Source organism: Mastomys coucha, unplaced genomic scaffold (genome assembly GCF_008632895.1).
Source record: "Mastomys coucha isolate ucsf_1 unplaced genomic scaffold, UCSF_Mcou_1 pScaffold15, whole genome shotgun sequence".
In the NCBI taxonomy this organism is placed as follows: domain Eukaryota; kingdom Metazoa; phylum Chordata; class Mammalia; order Rodentia; family Muridae; genus Mastomys; species Mastomys coucha.
Genome location: NW_022196897.1, coordinates 160,646,419 through 160,658,720, shown reverse-complemented (window position 1 = coordinate 160,658,720; position 12,302 = coordinate 160,646,419).

Genomic DNA, 12,302 nt, shown 5'->3' with positions numbered 1-12,302 from the left:
CCCCCCCCCTCTCTCTCTCTCTTCCTCTCCCCGTTGCATTTCCCCTCTGAGATTGTGTGTATACTTTGTAGCATCTGTACCAGCTACCTGACTAGTGATGGACTCAGCGCATACACAGCATCCTCCTAGCCCTTAGGATATGTGGAGAAAATATTCCCACTTCACCAAGGCAGCTATCAGTTCCTGCATAATTTTGATTTTTATCTCAGAGTTGGGCTAGGGCTGGATTTCTATGTCAGAGAGTCACTGACCATTTAGGTGAGATGATTCTTAATTGTAGAGACCGTTGCTGGGCTAGTGAAATGCTTAGCAGTGTCCTTGGCCTGGCTTCCCATTAGATGCTAATAGCACTCCCAACCCCCACCCACCCCAGCAAGTAGTGAGAAACCTAAAATGTCTCCAGATTTAAGGGCAAATGTCCTGTAGGGGCACCCAAGGTCACATCTGGTACAGACCCCGCAGCTCCAGCCTGCCTGGTGTTTTAGAAAAAAGACTTCATAAAGACAACAGTCCCTCACACCAGGATCCTGCTTGCTGCATTTCTGAGTCACTGCCTGTCTTTCTCTGTCTTTAAAAACCTTCTATTTGTGTCTGCCCCCTTGGAAACAGCCCTGCACCCCAATGTGAGTTCCTTGGTGGTCTGGGAAGCCCTGTACTTTTCCTGTTAAGCCCCATCAAAGCCTAGGTCTAGAACTCTGGTTTTTACTGCAAACACTGACAGGGCCGATCGGAACCATAGACAGGAGCCACTGAACACAGGAAAACAAATCCCTCGTTTGCTGGGATTGCAAACACCCACCAACTAATTGTGAGAAGACTAGGAGAGATGCTGCAGGGCCACTTTTCACGCCAGAGCCTAAATCGGAACAAGAAGATGAACTTTAAATTGAGTAAGATAAAAACCAGTTTGGGAAATTCAATATCTCACCTCCCTTCCTGTCTTTTTAAAAATCCATAATTCATACAGAACCCAGTCAGGGGTACGCAGCTCAAATTGAATTATCTTTTTTCTCCCCCTTCTACAGGCTGAAGTCAGAAGAAGCATTTTCTTGACATGGGGAAAATAAAAAGGGAAATTTTCTGAGTTTGTATTTCCCTGTCTCAGCTTCCTTGCCACAGCCCCCCAGCCCATAGGGGTGGGGGCAGCTTACACCTGCACTAAACGACCTTCTAAAGCTTATGCTGTTTGCAGGGCTTGGGATTCACTCTGCCACTGCCCATAGAAACTCAGGCGATGGGTCCCCAGGCTTGTTCATCACAAGGCTGCTAAAGAAACCATCAGCAAGGGCTGGTTCAATAACCCCATCTGCCCCTCCTCCACACAATGGAGTCACGACACAGGTGGGGGGGTCGGGGAGGGGAAAGAACTTCAAAAGTCATGGAGTAGTGACGGCAGCCCTCCCTCTTCTTGCATTGTTGAAGAACAGAGTAATGTTTGTACTGCCTGCCCTGTAATAAGAAAGGAGGGAAGCAGGCGCACGCACACACATGCAGTGACGGTGTGTGCCTTGTGTGTGTCCAAACAGAAGGGCAGTAAAAGAGGCTACAGGAACACCTCCATGTCTTCCCTTCGCATATATTGGTTTGTGCATATGTATGTGTAAGGGATTGTGCACATGTGCATATAGGCTCATGTACATATGTATGTGGAGGCTAGGGATCAATGTCTGTGTCTTCTTCATTGCCCTCTGCCTTAATTTTTCAAAAAGAGTCTCTCTCATTCAACCCGAAGCTCACAGATTTGGATAGACTGGCTGGCCAGCGAGCTTCAGGGATCCACTTGTCCCTTCCTCTCCCAGCAGTGCTTAAAGAACCCATCCGTGTACCTGGATCTTATCCTTCCTCAGTCTATGTGCTGGGTGGGGGGCTGAAGTTAGGTCCTGATGCTTCATGTCAAGCACCTAACTGACGGAGCCTTCTCCCGTGTCCCCTCTCGAGCTGATTTTTTTAAACCAGAAGTAAAATCCTCAAAACAAAGTCCAAGTGTAAAATTTAATTTCTTAAAAACAAAACAAGCTAACTGAAAACACCCAGCACTAATTTATTATGAAAACAGCTTAGGTGTGAGTGATGAGCCACAAACTCAAGCATCCTTGTCTCCCAGGGAACCAGGCCTGGCTTCAGCTCCCAGAATGCTTCATTTTTTGCTATTGTTTTGGAAGGATTCTTTGCTTTGCTAATGTTCTGTGATGGGTTGGGGGGGGGGGGGTTCCAAAGAATAAGATGTCAATACCTTCTAGTTACAGACCAAAACTTATTCCAAAGCCCCTTTTCCTTCAACCCCTTGCTTCCTAATGAGAAATGGAGTAGGTTTAGGGAACTAAATGCTTAACTTAATGCTAATAAGCACATTATAGACTACTACTATGGGGAACTCCCTATTTGTGGCAAACGACTCAGATTTTTCCATTCAAAATGGTAGTGTCAAATTTCCTTTTCAAATCACATGTTTAAATAAAGAGAGAACAGAACAAAATGAAGGAAATATTAACTAGGTCTGCGATGGCTGAAATTCAGGCCTCACCCTCTTACCCCCATTTTTCCCAGTAAATGTACATTGCTTTCAATGTCCTGTCCTTTCGGACTCTCTGAATCAATATGATCAAGAGAAGAGAGGAAAATAATGCACATTTTCAGTAAGCTCTCAGTGACTCGCCAGGCAGCAAATCAGATGTGGGGAAACAGCCTCCCCAAAGTACGAGACGCTCTGTGCTCTCTGTCCACCTCTGAACAGCAGGGATGACCTTCAGTTGCTATTCCATTTTAAAGTGTATTTTGTGTTCCGTTCTAGAATGTACTGTCCGTTCTGTCATGCCAATTACGCCTTAAGTGCTGTGCATCCAAAACTGAGAAGGGAGGCCTTGATGAGCTCCAGGGGCTTGGCTAGATCCACACTGGCCTGAGATCCTTTCTCGGGGATAGCAGAGAGACCATCAGAGATGGGTTAGGGGACAAAGTCCTAAGGAGCTGTGGTCTAAGAACCAGTTAACAATTGAGAAGGCGATGATGCCCGCTTTGTGGGTTCCTCAATGCTAGTGGCCTCTAAAACGCCCAGCAGGACATGGGAGGCTTCCCACAGAGCAGGCACAATAGCTTCTCCTAACTGGGGCAAAGAGAACTCCAGCTGAGTATTTGCAAAGTCTGCTGTCACCCAGGAGATGTCTTCCAGCCACTCCTTTTACCTAACACATGCTCTTAAGTAACTGTGGGCCGGTCCCCTTGTGAGACCTTTTTGGTAGACGTCTGTCTGCTTGCTCATTTTCCTCTACTAGAAAGCTGGCCTCGTCCTCCCCCCAACAATCATCTTAGCTGTGGACCACGAACTGGGAAAGCCAGCTCTGGCTGGTCCATGATCCTTCTAGGACAGAAAGGGGACAGCCTTTTGAAATTTAAAGATAATCTTGACTATTGTGCTGATAGATGCAAGGAGGCTTGGGCCCAGGGAGTCTCCTACATCTGCCTGTTGGCTAATGCAGGGACCCCAAGCCATTTGATGTGGTCTGAATGAAGGATGCTGTCACCTAACTGGGATTTAGGAGGTGGGTTACTGTTGTCCCCACCATTCTTAAAGGGCTCTGCTTAGAGTCACAGTCACAAAGACAGGGGCCACTGGGGACAGGTCTCCAATCTAGATTTGATTCCGGAGGCAGGATCACCTTCAAAGCATGATGGGAAGATGATGCAACCACAGTTGCCCAGGGGTGCAGATGCAACAAGCCGGGAGTCCAGGGAAGTACAGAGCATACTGCCATAGATGCTAGCTCTGAATCCACGCTCCTTAGAGAAAGACGGGGGCATATCCAAACTGTAGGACATTTTAACACCTCAGCTTTCAGAGGAGAGAGCAGATTGACAAAAGAAGCTGGGGAGAGGCCCATGGTAGGTGAGTCTCTGCTTTCATGGTCCAGGCATTTAGCTCTAGCCCCAGTTTGCACATGAATGGCTTTATCTCCAGAAACATCAAGACTTTTGCCTCCTGGGTGCAGATGGGTACTCCCCCAGGGAGATGGTGTCGAGCGCCACCCTCCCATTTCAGCTCCTACCCCTCATCCAGCCTGATGCTTGCCTCCAGCCTTGTTAGTCTGCCTGGGATGCACCATACCCTCTATCGAGCGTGCCCAGGAATCTCTCGCAGGCACTCCTGTCCTCTCTGTCTCTCTCTATCTCTCTGTCTCTCTCTATCTCTGTCTCTCTATTTTCACAAGTAGCTAAACATCTGTGATTTATAGTCTGCTATTACCAAATGCATCAAGTCTAACAAAGAGAAATTTCAGTTCCTGCCGGTTAAAGACAGTTATATATTGCCCATGTCCTGTTTTTTACCTAATGGGGTCTACTGAGATGAGGACTTTCTCTAAGTCCCTGCTCAACTACTCCTCTAAACCAACCACTGCCACCACTTAGGCATTTGATGCGTGGTACTGGGTGAATGGACGAAGGCAGCATAGGGAGAGGGTATACTGACTCCTTGGGCTGTCTCTCCCAGAGACAGGACCTGCAATGGGACTGAAGATGCTCTGGTTATCCAACTGCTCCCTGCCCCTTCCACACCAAGAAAAGAACAATTGTCTACTCTAATCACTGATCACAGCTGGTGAGCACTGAGAGGGAGGGGTCTGCAGAGGGCGCAAAGCCCCTGCCCCACTCCAAGTCACTTCCTCAGTACTGAGAGAGAACAAGGAACTGTTGCCAGCCACCCCCACGGAGGAAGCAGGCGTGGGTGGAGGTCTGGGAGGCCAGTTCTGCCCAGTTGGCTCTGTGTACAGAGATGGCCATTTTATACACCAGTGTCTAATGAAGATTGCAGGTGAACGCGACTGATGAGAGTGTAATTGCCCAAGCCCAGGCCTTGGAAGGCGCACTGCTTGTGCTAATGGAAATGAGGCCAAGGGGAGGTGGCCAGAAGGAGGGTTGCTAGTATTTGCCTGAATTTGAAGTTTCTGGGCTTGGAGAGAGTGGGGGTAAGGCAGGGATGGGCTAAGGAACCATCTCAGCCTGTTTCCTGAACCAGCTCTCCCCTTTTCTCTTGAATCTTGACTGGGGCTTTGGGAAGGGTGGGAACCCGCTCATGTAAGCTGGACCCTGCTGCCACACGGAACCAGGGGTTACGGATTAAAGGGAGGCAGGTCCAGGGCACCACTTTTCTCCAATCATGTGACCCTACTTCAGTCTAAAAGGGAGCTTGGTGAAGGAGGTGGCTCAGGAGGGCCTGGCAGAAGATGACTGAAGCCACTGCTGTGGAGGACATGGCCAGGCCCTTCTTCCAACGCCTGCTGATGGACAGGGACATTCCACCAACTAGGCATCTGTGCCCAGAGCTTTCAATGGCTCCAGCCTTCTTGGATGCGCTCACCTTCTGCTTCTGCCACCTGTTTTACCGTTGTGCAAAGCTGCAGAGGAGGGATAAGGCTAGGAGCCTGGGGTTTGGGAGAATCCATCCGTCTAGTCCCTGTCTCTCTCCCCACTTTCTGGAAGCTGGAACAGTTGGGGAAAACGAAGACCTCAGACAGACGACACAGCCCGTCTAACCAGGACCCACTGGAATGGGATGGGCGGTAAACCAGGTCCTCTCTGCAGAGCCCACATGTGCTTAGGGGTCTCACTTTGTAACTGAGCATGAGACCCAGGCATCAGGTTTGACCGTGATTGACAAGTCACTACTGTAATGTGCTCCATGGGTTAACTATGGTGGTTTAGCATATCTGCTTGATAGATTTTGAAAAGATACAGATTCTGAAGTTTTACCCCAGACCTGCTTGAGTTAAGTCTCCTGGAGGGAGGCTGGGCATCTGTATTCTTATTAAAGCACCCCTTCCCTAACCAGTCCTGGAGAGACAGGCCTGAGGATAATCCCAAAATGGTTGTCTTTGCTCAGAAGGAGTCAGTTGAGAATTGTAATGGATGGTGAGGACCTGGTTCATTTGCATGAGGGTAGGGGCCCAGAAGTTTTCTTCCACCCGAGACTCCTCTCCAAACAACTTGAGGCTGTAATTATACATGCAAAGTGAAAGAGAAGTACCTGGAGAATTCAAGTCAGAAGAATCACGTTCCTCTGAAATACCTAGATAATGAAAGAAAAAAATATATTCATTGCATAAAGTGCTCATTAATTCTCTCCTCTGTGGGGGCATACAGCTTAAAAGCAGGCGCTTTGATTAATCCAAGCTATATTAATTCCACAGTGCTTTTCCCTCTCCCTCTGCCTAGATCTTCATATTTCTTTCAAAAAAAAAAATAATAAACCAAAACCACACACACACACTTATAAATAAACCTGTCCTTTTGCAAAAACCACATTTCCAGTCTGACGGGCAGAATGGCCCTGGAGTTGGTAGAATCAATTCGGGTGCACCTTTTCTTTTTTTTAAGTATGCATTTTGAATCAAATGCATTCTTCCCAGTTCACTGGAAATGCTAATTTTTTTCCCTCTGTCACATTTCCCAGTGAGCCTGTGTGGCTAAGGCATCACACCCTGCACAGTAGCACTTGAGAGGGGCCATGTGGGAGTCAACCCCAGTCCAAAGGTAAACTGGGGAAATGCTTCATTTCTGAGATGGGCTTCTGATTGGGGGGAAAAATCTATAGGATTATTTGTTTCCTTAAAAAACAAAATCCTGCTGGGCAGTAGTGGTGCATCCCTTTAATCCCAGCATTTGGGAGGCAGAGGCAGGAGGATTTCTGAGTTCGAGGCCAGCCTGGTCTACAGAGTGAGTTCCAGGACAGCCAGAGTTATACAGAGAAATACTGTCTTGAAAAACAAAACAAACAAACAAACGAAATCCTAAAATTTCAAAACCTACTTGAAAAGAATAAGAATCTAATCTTAACAGGTTGATTTTCAAGACCTACCTAATGACATTTCAGCCTGTCTGTCTCCCACTCATGTCTGGCAAGGATTACACAGTGAATCCTAGGCCTATTGCTTTTCCTTTTAAAATTCTGAATATTTTGTGTTGGTGTAGTGGATTATCTGTCATCTGTTGCTTTTTGACCTCAGTTTCTCTAGTCTCCAAACCTCAGGCTAGCTTCCTGAGAGCCAACCACCCTCAACCTCTAGCTAGCTCTGAGAAGTAGCTGGTACTCCCATAGAAGACTCTTAAAGGTTTTAGCAAAGCCTTCCGCCAACTTATGGATCTAGCCTTATCACAAAACAACATTTTTGTGGCCTCTTGGCTGGACCTAAGAGTGTCCTCATAGTCTTTGGGATCAGCATTAAATATTCTGCCATGCTTTGTGTTATAGACCTCATGGAGAACCTTGCAGTTAATAGGGGTGAGGGGTCATCATGAACTACTTTGGAGTGCACCTGTGGCATTCTTCCACATTCAGATTACACACTGTAATATTACTCTGCTGATGTTAAAGGAACAGCCTGCTAGATTCAGGATTGTAGAGACTGACACACAAGGTAGACCCCACAAACGGGGGACAAGGTAGACCTGACAAACGGGGGACAATGGCACTTCTTGTTTTTAAAACATCAAAAAGAAACTACCTTCTCATAGCAAACCTCAGAAAAGATAACCATTGTATCTCCAAGAGCAATGTAGACAACAGTGACTGGTGTCAAGGCTATGGAAGTGACATGTACACCCTCCTGGGCCAGTGGAGTTCTAAGTCTTGGATGCCAAATCTTGGTTGTCTATTTGATACACATAGGAAAAGCTAACCTTATTTGATGAACTGTCTTCTCAGATTTTCCTGTGGACTGATTTGTAGAGACATTTTCATTATTACTAATAGCTATAGGAGGCTCAATTCACTGTGGGTGTTACTGTCCCTAAACAGGTTGAGTCTGGGATGTATAAGAAAGGTAGCTGAAGAAAAAAATAAATGAAGGAAGGAAGGATGGACAGGAAGGAAGGAAGGAGAAAAGAAGGAAGGAGAAAAGAAGGAAGGAAGGAAGGAAGGAAGGAAGGGAGGAAGGAAAGAAGGAAGGAAAGAAAGAAGAAAGGAAGGAAGGAAGGAAGGAAGGAAGGAAGGAAGGAAGGAAGGAAGGAAGTTAAACTTGAGCCTGGGACAAAACCATAAAAATATTGTTCCTCCATGGCCTCTACTTCAGTTCCTTTCTCCAGGTTCCTGCCTTAGCTTCCTGGATGATGGGAAGGAACCTGCAAGTCAAACAAACCCTTTCCTCTCCCAAGCTGTTTTTGGTCCATGTTTTTTCACAGCAACAGATAGCAAACTGGGACAAAGTGATGGAAGCGAGGCTGCAGCCTTGACTCGGGGTCTATCAGCCCTGGGAAAGGCTGGTTATTTGTCTTTCCTGACTCCTTTTTTTATATGTTTCTAGGACCAGGATTATCAGGGCCAGTGGGTACCCAGCCTGAAGGGATATGTGTCTTATAGTACTTTATCAGCGCAGGGCAAGTCGCCACACATTTATACCTCCTGGGAGCATAGTACGTACACATCCAATTTGACTTTCACCATGAAGGCTGATGTAACTCATGTGACCAGAAAACCAGAAGCAAGTCAGCAAATGGCTCGGGGTGAATTCATGAAAGCCAAAATCCCAGGAAATTGTCAACCCACAGATGACTCAGACTCCACTTACCTGCTGGTGTCAGTGGAGCCTGGTATCAGTTTGTGCCCCTCAGGAATGAAGCTCAGGCCACATCCTTCTGCTCAAAGCCAGCTGTGGTAGTTTGGATAAAAGTGACTCCTATAGGCTCATAAAGAGTGGCACTGTTAGGAAGTGTGGCCTGGTAGGAGCAAGTGTGTCACTGAGGGTGGGATTTGAGGTTTCAAAAGCTTAAGCCAGGCCCAGGGTCTCTCTTCCTGCTGCCTGACAATTCAGATGTAGAACTCGCAGCTCCTTCTCCAGCAGCATATCTTCCTGTGCCTCCATGATGCCAATAGACTAGACCTCTGAAATTGTAAGCACGTGTCAATTAAATGCTTTCCTTTGTAAGAGTTTCCACAGCCAAGTCTCTTCACTGTAAACGAACACCAAGGCACCAGATAGGAAGTTGTATTCCAGCTTGAGGTACAAAGCAAAACCCAGTTTCAAGAATAGCAGCAACAAGAACAATATGATAAAGGCTGACTTATAAGGTAACCAGAGACAAGTAACCGCCCACCCACACTCATCTGAGGAAGAGGTCAGGTCTCAGTCTTGTGCCTTCCCTGAGAGGAGACAGCAGCCCTTCCTTCACTCTCTCTCTAGTTTTGTGAAGAGAGGTGGCATTCATGAAACTGTGTCTCACAGGAGGCTCTTGGGATGTGGCAGCAAGATGGTAGGCAAAGCCAGGAATCAAGGGAAGACTCATGGGTAAGAATGTTGGGTCCCAGGGCCCAACTGTGGCCTATAGGCTATATCCCATCTTTTGGCAAAGGATAATTTTTAAATTTTTCAATGGCTGCAAAGAAAAAAAATTAAGAGGAGTATATTTTCCTTGACAGATGGGAATCGGTTCTCTGTCTGTCTTGGTTATCTATCTATCTATCTATCTATCTATCTATCTATCTATCTATCTATCTATCTGTGGTAGATTCAATTTGCCTAACCTGGGGGTAGCACTATTTGGAGGTGTGGCTTTATTGGAGTACATGTGGCACTATGGGCTTGAGGTTTAAAATCTTCATCCTAGCTGCCTGGAAACCAGTCTTCCACTAGCAGTCTTCAGATGAAGATGAAGAATTCTCAGCTCCTCCTATACCATGCCTGCCTGGATACTGCCATGCTCCCACCTTGATGATAATGGACTGAACTTCTGAACCTGTAAGCCAGCCCCAAATCAAATCTTTATAAGATTTGCCTTGGTCCTGGTGTCTGTTCTCAGCAGTAAAACTTAACTAAGACAGAAGTTGGTACCAGGAGTGGGGTATTGCTGTGCTAGGCCTGACCATGCTTTTGTTTGGAAGAATGTGGATTTGCGGACTTTGGATTTGAAAAGCAGTGGAATCCTTTAAGTGGAGCTTAATGGACTACCCTAGTAGGAGTGTGGAAGACTTTGTTGCTGAGAGTGATTTGAACTATGCTGACCTACCCCAAGAGGTTTCAATAGAGAATAATATCAGTATGTGACCTAGAGACTGTTTTTGTGGTAATTTGGTGAAGAATGAGGCTACTTTTTGCCATTGTCCGAGGAGTCTGCCTGAGGCTAATGTGAAGAGATTTAGATTAATTGCTTTGAAAAAGGAAGTTTCAAAACAGCCTGGTATAAATTCTGCTGTGTGGTTAGTAAAGTTCACTCTTATAAAGAGCATTTTAATGAAAAGGAGCCAGCTGAAAAAGGAAAACCACAAAACATATGGTACAAGTATTAAAAAACACCAGTAAGTAGAATGGAACTGAATCCTATGTTCAAGGAGATAAACAGATTAAGGGATTAAGGGGTTTGGGGGCAAGATCCAACCCAGTTAAATTAAGGTCCAGGCATGGTAGTACAAACCTTTAATCCCAGGAGACGGGCAAGCAGATCTCTGAGTTCAAGGATAGCCTGGGACAGAGCAAGTTCTAGGTGAAGAAAAGCTTAAATCCAGGCATGCTAGTACATGCCTCCAATCCCAGCATTCAGGGGTTATCCATGCAGATCTCTGAGTTCAAGGTTAATCTATAGAGCAAGATCCAGGACAGCCAAGCTTAGGCAGTGAGGGAGTTGGGAATTTAGAAAGCTGGTAATAGAATAAAAGGGGCATGTTCTGGTCCCAGCAATCAGGAGAACTTGGCAGCTTCAGCCATATGTCTCTGGCCTTATAGTCAAGAGGAGAAGGAGACCACTGAGACAGTTGATGCTGGTTAGCTTGAGCTAAGAAATCATTGGCGATTAAGAAGAGACCAGCATCACTGGGACAATTGATGCTGGTTAGCTGCATCTAAGAAATCATTGGCGATTAAGAAGAGGGCAGCATCACTCAGGTGAAATCTTCTGGGAAGTATTTTCTTTTTTTCTTTTTTGATTTAAGTTTTATTGCATTATGATGAAAAAAGATACATAATTTCAATTTATCTGAATTTGTTAACATTTAAAGACATAGTTTAGGTAATAGAATTACATCGCATTTTTCTTTCCCTTTTGTACCCCAACTCCTCCCAGAGATCCGCCTTCAATACCTGCCATACCATTCATTTTTTTATTTCATCATATTCTTTAAAATTTATAAAATATTGTAACAAGAAAAATGAGTATTATAAAAGTTATTTGATATAAAACAACAATCAATTGAACAGACTTATGTAGATGCTTGTCTATAACAATACTGAAAATATGTTTTTCTCAATATAAATTTTAAATAACTCCAAACATATTAATTGTATGATATTTTAAAATAATATATCACTGTTAGTTTTTTTTAAATGAACATAAATAGATAAAGTCTTTTTGTTTGTTTGTTTTATTTTTAGTAGAGCTTAAAATCTTGGCTCTTGCTATAGTACAAACCCAAAATAAGAACAAGTTTTAGACACTGGAGTTCATTGTAATAAGGCTATACTTCAATGACCCTCACATCACCAAGAGATTTTACCTCCATGGTAGCTAAGCTAAGAGTTGACAGTTCTGCTGCACCAAGGAATGAATTATAGGCATGATTTTTGGATACAGATTTCCTGTTATGGTTGAAGCTATTTGACTTGAGTGATTATCTTCATTCTCAGTCCACAGGGAACAGGTTACATTCATTTAAGAAATGGTATATGTACTAAGATGGTCTATTCATGAAGTCATTCACCAACTGTTTCAATGAACAATGGTTCTGCTTAGAGGGTGGCACAGACATTAGGTGAAGGTAAGAATCTGGTTCATTGGCTGTGATGATTTTGAAAGCGTTCATCTCAGAGAAAGAGTAACTTATAAAGTTATCTTCTTCAAACTTAATACAAGAGTTAAAAACATTCAAGAAAAGCTTCAGTCTCACTCTTTGTTGTTCTCACAAGCCACCTCCCAAATTAATTGTCTATGTTTCTTTTGGCTGTATAAATAATTTTGAAATATGTAAGCTGTTCTGAAAACCATAGTATAGTGTAAAAACAACAAACAAACAATCCTACTAATAGAGAGGCTGAATAGGAGAAGCATGATTTCAAGACCATTATGTGGTACACAGCAAGACACTGTCACATACAAACAAGAAGAAAGTGTAGGTGGATTGTACAATATTGGACCTATTTCTCCAATTACCAAATTAGAGAGACCACTGGATGAAAGCCAACAAATTTTCTAATTCATTATATTTTTAATTTCAATTGATTAGGATATGTTGGTAATATTAATTTTCATATTAAGATGTTAAGGAAAAGTAATTGTTACTTCCTGTTATTTTTGTTGTTAGAGGTGGAATTAGGTTTGTGTGGGTT